Source organism: Hesperophylax consimilis, chromosome 31 (assembly GCF_061612785.1).
Source record: "Hesperophylax consimilis isolate HC1 chromosome 31, BYU_Hcon_1.0, whole genome shotgun sequence".
NCBI lineage: Eukaryota > Metazoa > Arthropoda > Insecta > Trichoptera > Limnephilidae > Hesperophylax > Hesperophylax consimilis.
The window spans coordinates 6,535,179-6,547,340 of NC_142866.1; the positions used below are offsets into that span (position 1 = coordinate 6,535,179).

Sequence of the window (12,162 nt, forward strand, 5' to 3'; positions counted from 1 at the left end):
GCTGTTGAAAATATGCGGTTTTCTGTTTTTACTTACCAACGGTAAGTGAAAAAGCAGTATAAAGATAGTAAGTCACAACTACTCTGAGCCAGTAAGACTATGGCATGCCCGATTAGGGTGTGTTGTTAGATGAAATGAGTGGGGAGGGGAAGGAGATGGGACGAGAACTTTGGGTAGTCCCTGACCATTCTGATCAAGTCACCAAATACGTCTACAGTCATTTCATTAATTTAAGGTACCTATCTGTATCAAATATAAAGCTCTGCCATACGTACACCTCGGTGAAGCGGTACCACGCATCTCTCCAGGCCGCCGCGCAGAAACGTCTCACAAAATGAAACCTGAAGTTAGCAACTAAACGCAAAATGCAAAAATGACTGTTTTTTTAAGAATCGGAATTTATTTTAAGTAAATTATATTACTATAAGTAAAATTTTAAACCCGGACCCTCTTCATTGTATAGCTATACAAGCGCTGCAACGGTGTATTAGGAAGTAAGATTTTATATGTACAAAAAATTCCTACAGTAGCAACCAACTCACCGGGCGGAAAATTTATCTCCTCATTTATACACCTCTATCCACAAAATCCAAAGCGGTAGAAATGTTCTCTGGCACCATTTATCAATTCTGTTATTCGATTATTACGTATATGGTATATATGTATTTCAGAAAAATCAAAATGTGCACCTTTATGAAAGGTCGCGAAAGTAAATTGAAAAGAAATTATGTAAAAATAATATTTTGTTATTTGTAATAATTAAACTTAAAAGTATAATTTATCACCTTTAAAATTAAGTTTTTAATTTCGGATACGTTTAAAAATATTCCAATTATTTGGATTTTCTCGCCGAGGAGTTAAATAGCCAGAAATATACCAACGGAAGTTGGAATGTTCTGGGATGGAAATTATTATGCAAAAGAACATTATGCACAGTGATCAAAAATCTAAGATATTTAAAATGCTTTGATTTTTAAGACCAAGGAAGTTTCTTTCTAGTTTCGTTGGACACAAGACAGCTGGTAAAAAGACACGCGTCCATGTGACAGGATGACGATGCTTAGGAAATAGATGTGACAATTTCCCGCTGCGAGATGTGAGTTGTGACGCGACCCACTGACGGGGGAAATAGCCTGACCTTGGACGAGATACCTCGCTTAATTAGCCGTGGATTAGCGAGCTTCAGAGGAATAGCCCTGTCTCAACTCGGCTTCTCGTGTGTGGTAAAGATACGCAAGAGGAGCAACCAAGTTCATCACACTCAGCATCAAAACACTTCGAAAGAAAGCCATGGGAAATTAAAGGAAATCAATGCGAATGGCTTATTTTATTTATTTTTATCTTGTTCATTTCAGATATTTATTGTTAACTAGCTGAAGTGTTTTGAGTTGCCCGGATTTACTCAGAAATTTTATAAAAAGGTTTTAGATCATAGACATATGAATATTAGTAGACCTGCCCTAAGTGATTAAAAGCGTATTATCCCCACTCCCCATACCGGTTCCATTGGAGCCGGCTGTGCTCGCGTATGGCCTCAAGTGAAATTTGAAAACGTGACGTCATCATTCTTGTACGAACTATGGTCGAGGCATCATCGGTTCATTTTACGAAATAACACGGCAAAATGTTGACTTGTACTATGAAAACTTGTAAAAATAGATTTGAAAAAGAGAATAAACCCAATTGTCGTATTACATTCCATATATAAGCATTATTTTACTTTATTTTAAGCATATTCACATCGTATAATATAGATCAGTTTTAGAAACATATACTATCACATCGAGAAACGTCTGGACGCGAAACACAAAGCTGGTTGGTTGCTGGGAAGTAAATTATGAACATTTATAAAAGTGTCTTAACTAAATACTTAAACGAAATATTCGACTCTGAAAATAGAACCGAATTTTTTTGCCGAATTTGGACTTCGCAAATTTGTTCATAACGTGGCGAGTAATTTGCGCTCCCATGTAAAAATGTCTATTCATTCAAAAGCAGATTTTACTTTTAAGAAGTAAATGGTGATATTATAATGCGAGATGCCTATTTACTGTCAGATTGATTTATTGACGAATCACAGTCAGTCTTACTCCCTTCGTTCTTCAAAAGTTGATTTTACCCCACGCTATTATCTTCTCGTCTATTAATTCCTATGTCTGTGTTTTAGATAGTAATTTCCCTCTTATTTTGCAAAATTGAAATATATTTTTTTTTAATTTTCTTTTGGTCAGTTGTTTCACAGAATTTGTACAATCAATTTTTTTTTATCCACCCTCGTGTAGAACAAACATTTTTAAAAAAATCCCCAATTCCTCGCATATGTGCACAATATAATACAAAATTTTACAGCATTAAAATTTTTGGTATAAACCTAAAGAAATATCGATATGAAGTAATGCGTACGATCGACTATTAATATGAGAGTATGGAATGTATCGGAATCATATCCTATCCTCTTCCAATTTTCCTCTTCCTTTAACACCGAATTAATTTTAAGATATTAAGACTTCATTTCCAATTAACTTTAGCATAAGAAACTTCTGCGGCTTGACTTCAGTTAAATTGTATATTTATATCCATCATTGTATATTATGTAAAAGCTGTTTATTTCTTAAAAAATAAATATCATTTTGGTGAACTGAATCAATAACAAAATTTTAATAGAACTTTCACAGAACTTAAAAATTAAGTAAATTAACCGCTTTGAGCAGCGCACTTTAATAGTTATAATTACTAACGAAACTGGCTTTAGGCACTACCCGGTTTGGTTCGGGTAAAATTTTGAAACCATCTTTAATATTAAGTTTTTCGGAATAACTTTATTGAGTAAAACCTCAAATTGTAATATTTAAATATTGAAGACAATATTAGTGATTTTTAAACGAAAATCTAAAACAGAAAAATCAGAAAAGGAAACGGTCACATCTGGGACTCGAACCCAGGACCCTTGTCTACAAGGGTCCTGGGTTCGAGTCCCAGATGTGACCGTTTCCTTTTCTGATTTTTCTGTTTCAGATTTTCGTTTAAAAATCACTAATATTGTCTTCAATATTTACATCTTTAATATCCTTACTATTCCATATGAACTGCTGCGTATTTTTATCAATAAATTGATATTTGAAAATTTCTTGGTTCAAGATGAAAATCTGTGAATACAATTCGAGGATGATAAACATCAGAGAGGAAGAGTTGGTACACACTCAAAGACGAATCTAAGCATGTAGCCAAATTAGGAACTAACCAACGTAGTAATTTTTTTGCAGGTAATCGCGATATCTACAATACCGACATCCACGATTGCGAAGGTAATTGTGTATATAACAATATAAATATTATTTTAGCTCTAAGGTGAGAATCAAATATATACTACTTTTACAACGATTAAACAACAAACCAACTTATTTAACCACTCGAGGGACGGAGATTAATACGGAAACATATGAACTGCTTACTAAAACAAAAAATAAAATTTAATCCAAATTTTTAGGTTTTATGAAAAAAAATTAAATTTAAAATCTATTCGACAGTAAACTAAAAACTAAACAGACAACAATGTCGACTGTCGAGTAAATAATAATAATATACTCGACAGTCGACATTGTTAATTGCAATGTTTTTAAACTCCAATTAAAGTACAATAAAAACACATAAATTTGTTTTTGACTATAGTGGTCAAAAACAAATTTATGTGTTTTTATTGTAAATTATGATGAGCCACAAAGTGAATGCTTTTTACAATTACGTCCAATTAAAGTATTCATATTGTATAGATAAATAGGTGATTTTTTTTGGATATTCGCCATTCAAGTGATAGCCACTCAAATTAAGGAACGTAATTTTTATGATTTATAATTTTTTATAATTTTTTTAACCTAAAAATAAGTTTTTCATAACCTAAAAATATAGGGTTAAATTTTATTTTTAGTTTTACTAAGCAGTTCATACAAATCTCAAAATCTGGAATTAAAAACATGTGTTTTGTCATCTGAACATAGGTACCTAATAGCACGTATAGGATTAACGCATTAAGGATGTCAAAAAGGCAAAGGATCACTTAGAAATTGTTTGTTTTTTTTATAATGGTGAGAATACTCTCGTTGTGGTGCTTTTTCGCCCCGAATCCGTTCGCGCAAAAGTGCGACCCACTGACCCACTTGGGGCTGGCAGTGGCACTGTTTCTGATGGCTGGCAGCGCGGGTCGGGGTCGCCCGGATCGGCGTCGCACGTCGTCGACTGGAAATGGCTAGACCTAGCCTGCTTCTCTTCTTCATGCAGGCCGTAGTTTTATGGTCTCGTTTCACATGTGACATCCATATGCCCATGCATAGCATAATTCTCGACAATCGTCAAATCAAAACCCTAACATAAAATATTCTGATTTTTTTTTAAAATTAAAACACAGCTTTATTAACTAGTAATCACTACCCGGTTACGCACGAGATTCCATTTCTTGATTGAAATGACGAAGAGATTCTTTGACCTTTAAATCAAATACGGAAAAGATCTCCGAATTCCATGACGCCAGAGCTCACTGTTGATGTGTTGTCGCTATTTCAATGTTCAATACTTTGTAGCTGAAGATTTATAATGACAAGAAATTGTAGTGTCCGATCTTAAACGATCACTAAAAGTATCTTACAACCCTCGATTGAAAAATATTCAATAAGCGCAATTTTAAGTTAGTAAGAATTAATTGAACACATCAAAAAAAAATATAAATAAAATGGAGGTAGGTTTAAAAATTGAACAAAGTCCGATACTCAAATGGGTTAGTTGAAAAAACAACGGGCATTCGAGACGATTGAGTAATCTCAGAACCAAATAGAAACACATGTTTTGAATGATATTTGCAAAATTAAACCTGACCAATAAATAATGTCGCACAGCACGTCGTTTGGAAACGAAGTGCCAAGGCTGGAAGTGGAGAGAAATAGTCTATCCGAATAATCTGTAAGATAGATTCATTGTTTTGTAGTCATTTAAGGCAAGAATGCATGCAAGTTGGACGGGAATGAGTCATGGAGGTCTAGTTGTTGGTGAGGCTGAACTATAGGTAATATAGGTACGTAACCAATACCCTTTATACACAACGAGTTAATTTAATAGATCAACTACACAAATCCTTATTGGTAATTGAGCTTCAAAGCTAATTACCAACTTACCAGTGACCTGTTAGCAACAAGTGCTTCGCTCATACTTATATATTGAGCAAATTTATGGGCAATTGTTCCAAAAAAAAGGAGCCGATACATTGAGTTAATGCAACTCCCATACTAAAGATTCATTTTGAAATGCCAAAGGAAATATTGACACAAACAACATGGCACCTTTTTTGTTTCAAACGTTTCACACAATCCTGCAAAAACACCGACTTAAGAACAGATCAAAAAGTGAAAACGTTAAACGTATCAAAGTAACTTATTACAAAATTCGATTATTACAAAATAACATTACGGCAATAAAACAGAGCGATTCCATATTCCAAGAAGAAAAGTACCTTACGCAACAAACGCGACATCCATTGCGGTGAATTATTCTCTCAGAGTTGCATAAAAACATTCAACACAGAAGAAAGTGATCTCCAGCGCAGAAGGCAAGAGAAAGAGACAGCTGAGAAAGGGAAAGTTATTGCAATGGTGGTAATGGTGTGCGGCCGAAGCACATTACGCCAGTTGTGTCATCCATCTGTAACAGTTACAAGACACACATAAGGGGGCGTCTTCAGTCTCCACGGTTGACACCAGCCGAAAGCGAAACACGATTGTGCCCATTGCACGGTTTACTTCTAACGGCGGATGGCGAGGTAATCAGCCAAGGTTGGAAGAGAGTCTCGATGATAATGAAAGTGATGTGCGAATGGCACCGGCAAAAGTGGCACAGATGAAAGTAAGAGTGCTGCATGGTGATTAATGGCGGAATATAGAAAAAGGTTTATGTGTCATTGAAAGGAAAAACCAAACATTGCGCCTCTGTTCATTGCACGGCACCCGACGAAACCGAAACCTGATTGTACTCATTTTCCAGATTACTTTGTGTTATGCGGTTTGGAGAGTGAGTTATTCATTATAATATATGAGATATATAAACGACAATTACATGAAAATCAGGTCAAATTAAAAGGAAAACTATTTTACTCGATGGTTTGCTATTTTTTTTAATTGTTACTAAGTAGTATTGAGACTTTGTATGGTATGATAATGGATTTAATCCGCATTTGAGTTTTTATGAGGTAGAAAGAGTGACTTGCAAATTCTGGCGAACGAGAAATATATTGGGCAGTGCATTGTTAAATACTTATCAACATTCAAACATTACACAAGAGAAATCAATGAAAAAATCATCCCCGTGGCGTCTTTGACATATTATCATGATTTCCGTTTTCTAAAAATTAAATAAGGATTATAATATATCCTAGCACAATGACTATATTAAGTTTAAACAACAATTGAATTTTTGGAATCACTTAATGAGTAAAACCTTAAATTGTAATATTTAATCATTGAAGAGAATATTATAAAGATAGCAGCCAATAAAAATATGCTTAAAGAAAATGAAGATAATGTTGGTAATTCTTAGTCGAAGAAGGCTAAAGTCCTGGGTTCAATTCCTAGATGCGACCGTATCTTTTCTAATTTTTCTGTTTCAAATTTTCGTTCGAGAGTTGCCAATGCTGTCTTCAGTAATTAGTTTCCCAAATTAAAGTTAATTTTAATTTGGAAAAAGGCTCATAAAACAAACGTAAATGTGTACAGGTAATGTAATACAAAACAAGGTAATCAAAAAGCAATAATTAATATTTTCGTAGAAAGTGATAAAATTATTATATAATTGCATTACCTATATTATATTATGTTAAAAACAAAAAATATCGTACTGAAATTTAAGGAACCACAAAATTAAAGTGTATATTATTGTTATGTATTTATTTAGGTCTATCTATATAAATAAAAATGTAAATGTTCGTTAGTTCAAAATCTTAAATATAAGAAAAAAGTTCATCACCGATTGCTTTGAAATTTTAACACAACGTTGCATTCGAATTCGCATGTGTTTTTACATTTAATATTTACCTACATTATATAGATGTCACACAGCGCCATTTGTTAGATGTAAAAGCAATACCCGCTCTTGCGTCTCTATCTGCACAGACAGACTGAGGTACAGCAATGAGTGATGCCAGTTGATGTCGGCTGTTGCAGGTAGCAGAATAAAAGTTTGCAAAAATCTGACGCGGTGCATATCATTCCCGAAAATTTTAATTATTTAAAATCGGACAAATAAAGAACGTGACGCAACTAATATTTTTATCTCTATTTTAGAGTAATAGCTCCGGAATTCGTTATGATACCGTTACGAAAGCGTTATTACATTGAATGTTAATGAGCGGAAATGCAGAAGCACCTCCGTAATGAGGAAGACTGATAAAGTGGGATGCCCGGAGTCCCGGAGCCTGGGTCCAGGGCAACTCCTGCGACGTGCCTCGTACTGCCGCCGTACCTCAGTTAGCAGAATGGCGACATCTCTGATAATTCAAACGAAACTAACGGAGAGATAAGTGTTCCGTAGTAGATATTAAATGAGGAAACAACATTTACGATTCCTGATAATTAAGCACCGAGAACCAAAGAAGTAAGTCATATCGTGTGAACGGGGGCAAGATAGTAATAATTGGGGCAAATATGTGTTGACAAGAGAGGATTTATCTGCTTGTAAATTAGTCATTGATATCTTTAGTGACAACGTTATTATTGTTGACAAAACGATTTATTAATAAATGTTTTATCTTACTTTTTTAGACAGTGTTTTAATGATGTTGTACAGGGTCAGCGATGTTTTCTGGTAACGGCATTGCTGAAAACGACTAAAACTTTGTTTTAAAAATGGTTTTCTAAATAATAATAATAATAATCAGATTTACATATGGTGGCGTTTGCGCACACAAATATTTATATTTCTGCTTTATTACGAATCAACAGTTCTAAATAAAACTATTTTTATTTATTTAAATGATACGTTTAACCCTTGAGACGTTGTTGATTTGCACGGATCGAACCTTCTACAAGCTTCCATTTTTTCAAAGACAATAACAAGCTATTTATTGTTTTGGTGTTTAATTCGTAGAACTCCATTTAATTTTTTAAATAAATTTAAAATAAATCAAATTTAATAATGTTACAATAATTATTAAGTTCTGCAAGTATTTCTGTTATTTTTACAGTTTTTAATGTGACAGCTGTTTCGGCTTTTGAGGCCATTATCAAACTTTGGATATGTCCACACGGCGACGACTTATATATATGATTTTATCTATCCCCACCCATTTAAATTTCTATAATGGTCAAAAAAGATTCATTAAGAATTGGAATAACCAAAATATTTGGTAATCCAGCAGTGTTTGTACACCTGTTAAAATTAATGACCAAAGGGTTTTCTTAATTGTTGGTACGTGGGTGATTATGCTATGGAATTATATTGTTTGGGTTTTTTGAAAATATTAAGTAGGGGAGAATTGATCATTTTTGTTTGATTATTAATTAGGGTTATGTTTGGATAATTAGTTCTTTTATTTATCTCTAATTGTTCTAGTAAATTTAATCTAAAACCCTTTCTTTCTATGTGTAAAGGTTTAGGCTCGTTGTTGTCAAGCGGGACGTGGTTTTTCTCCAAGAGGTGAGCTGCGAATCTTGAATCAATTTTATTATTTTTATAGCAACGCATATGTTCTTTGAATCTAGTTGAAAAGGCTCTCCCAGTCTGTCCAGTATAAACGGCATCACAGTCTATATGGTCACATTTTAATTCATAAAAAAAAAAAAAACAAAAACAAGCACTATTTCGTTCTCTTTCTGACATAAAAGAAATAATCAATTTTTAGATGAGAGGAAGAGAGATATATGCATTTTAATAATGTGCGGTCGTTCTGGGACAAATATGGTCTTAGGAGAGTTTAATGCGCGCACGCCATTTGGGACTGTTTGGGTCTTAGAAGGTCCCAAGGGTTAACTTTCAAATCCAATATTTCAATAGCAGGTGTAAAACGGTTTCTCAAGAAGTATTGTAAATTGGCAAAGATGTCCAGTGCCAAATGTATTATTTATAATATTCCTGTGATTGATGGACGCCCCGTTTTCAAAGACCCAAGACCGAGATTATCGAAATAAGTAATACAAAACTCTAAAGTGGGAATATCCCCAATTATATAAGACTACAAACGAGATATCCTTGTACCAGTTATTATTAGATTATTGTTACAACGTTGAGTATTATCGATTCCAAATTAAATAATTCCCTCGGAGACCGATGCACAGTCAAAAACACGGCGAATTACCATAATTATTTAATATCAAGGCAGACTAAGGAAGAGGTGGACTGTGCTAAAAGCGTGGGAGAGGCAAGGCGCCGACTTATCAAGGCGCCAAGGAACCAAAGGGCTGATAATACCTAATGCCTATTGCAGCGCCCTTGGAGTATGTTTGGAGTAGGGTTGGAATACCCGAGGACTGGCGCTGGAGGCGAATTAATAGTGACCAGAACTAGAGGAGAGCTTTTGTGTAGGAGACTAAATCCCAAATTATCACCCTCTTTCCAGTTTGCACCACTAAACCAGTATTTACCATCTATATTGGGACGCCTTCTTCTTCTTCTTCTTCAATGGCGCTACAGCCCATTTCGAGCCTTGGCCTCCTTTAACATGAGCCTCCACCGCCCTCTGTCCTCGGCCGTCGTCTTCCAATCTGCAACATGGGGTAGTCCTCTGGCATCTTTCCTGACATCGTCCTCCCATCTCAGCCTAGGTCTGCCCGCCTTTCGTTTGCCTCCCGGGTGTCCTGTTAGAACCTTCTTTGGTACACGTGTGCTTGGCATTCGGTGCACATGTCCGGCCCATCTTAGTCTTTGGAGCCGTAAATGAGTAGAGAGTCTGGGAGCTTGGTAGATGTCATATAGCTCCTTATTGTGGCGGATTCTCCATGCCTCTCCCTCTCGCACCGCTCCTAAGATTCTTCGAAGTACCTTTCTTTCGAAGGTGTCCAGTAGGGTGGAGTGACATTGCAAAAATCAAATCTCGGTATTGTAATAGCTGCCAAAAGATGCTTCATGTCATTCATATTCTCGTAAAAATACTTAAAAAAATCTAAACTTATGTCTTCATTCAACAACCTAGCGATTTCGTAACGTAAAAAACGTAAATTTAGCCATTTTTTCCCAAAATCTGAGTACAGTCTCAAAAATATAAAATAATATCCATTACTTTCAATTGCATTTACCTTATTGAACATTACATGTTTTATATTAAAAAAAAAACACTGCATAAATTGCTCTTAAACTAGTGAGTTTGTGAGCGCTGTGGAGGTGGGGGGGATAATTTCGCTCCTATTGTTTCGTCGCAGAAACTAGATGCGACTTGCATCTAGTTTCGTTTCGGCTACCGCTGACCGTAGACGTGTTAGAATCCTTGTCCGATTAAATTTTAACACATATAATTGTTGTGAAAATGAATGCAAATTACACGAGAAGCAAAATTTTATGTCCAATATTCGGGGCACCAACTGAAATGAACTCTCAAGTGTTACCTACTGTCTCAGAAGTGATTAAACATTATTTGTTCTAACGATATGAGCGTAATCTTAACTCTACAAAAAAACCGTCAGTATTCGAAATAAAAAGTGTTATATCTGCAATTGTTGAAGGAATTTGGAAGCGCGCTTCTATTCCCATTGTTTCACACAATCGAGTGATGAAACTGATCCAAGATCATTATAACGAATACTTAAAACTTAAAAATTGGCCAAAAAAAGTGTGCATTATTATGTTAAGTTAAATTCTTATAAAATCAAAATGAATAAACTTTTCGATATTGCTTCATGCAAATGTAACAATCTGAATATGTGTTCCTGCGAAAAGACGCGCAAGGTACCCACCAAAGAACAAGCATTCCTTGAAGACCAAAGATCTTCGAGAAAAATGATGCTGGGAGCAATAGACACCGACACAACAAAAAAATTACATCGGAAAATGAGGATGCAAGCTCGTTTATCTGAACTTGTTTCGAAGGTCAGCTCATCTACAGCATCAGCGACAAAACCACGTCAACCCTTTTTTGATGAAAACCAATAATTTTCTTCACATTCTTCGCAACCTCCAGAAAATTCCCGTATGATGTTAAAACTCCCCACTTTGGCCAGAATCTGCGATCAGTATGGTTTGTCAGACAGGTCGGCATCAGCTGTTGCAAGTGCTACATTACAAGATTTTGGCATAGTAACCGAAGACGACTCTAAAATGGTGATTGATAGGAGCAAACTCAGACGAGCTAGACAAACGTGTCGCACTTCTTTAATAAAAACATGGCAGATGTCGTCGGAGTCAACGAAAATTCGAGGTCTATATTTCGATGGAAGGAAGGATAAAACACTGTCTCAGGAAAAAATAGGGGATAGATATAATCGGAGAACGATTTCAGAAGAACATTATTCCATTTTATCTGAGCCGGGGTCTCAATATGTTGGACATGTTACACCATCATCAGGAACTGGCAAAAACATCGCAAAGAGCATGTTACACCATTTAAAAGTGAACGGTTTTAATTTGAATGATTTATCAGCGATTGGATGTGATGGGACTGCTGTCAATACAGGCAAAAGAAATGGAACTATTAGATTCATGGAATTGGAATTAGGTCATCTGTTACAATGGTTTATTTGTCAGCTGCATGCAAACGAACTTCCCCTTCGCCACTTGTTTCAACACTTAGATGGTGCTACAACAGGACCTAAAGGGTTTTCAGGACCTATTGGAAAACTTATTTCAAGCAGCTCTGAAAACACCGTTATAAATTATTCACCAATACACTTTGAGATGCACAAACTCAACGCAGAGGAATTGAAAAATTTGAGCACGGACCAAAAATACTTGTACGAAATATGTTTTGCAGTTACAACAGGTCACTGCCCACCAAATTTAGCAAACCGTCATCCAGGTAGTATTTGTCACTCACGCTGGTTGACGACAGCAAACTCAATACTTCGATTATATATAGGAACAACTAACCCTTCAGTGAACCTAAAAATTCTTGCTGAATATGTTGTTAAAGCATATGCTCCGACATGGTTTGAGATAAAGAGGCACCCGTCGTGTAAAGATGGGGCATTACATGACTATAAT

The 12,162-nt window shown here is 35.4% G+C and overlaps 1 protein-coding gene across 1 annotated transcript in view; it reads right to left on the reverse strand.

The window, feature by feature from the left end:
* Positions 1 to 12,162, reverse strand: part of ftz-f1 (ftz transcription factor 1) — a 291,635-nt gene that overhangs the window by 134,127 nt on the left and 145,346 nt on the right. The window lies entirely within an intron of this gene.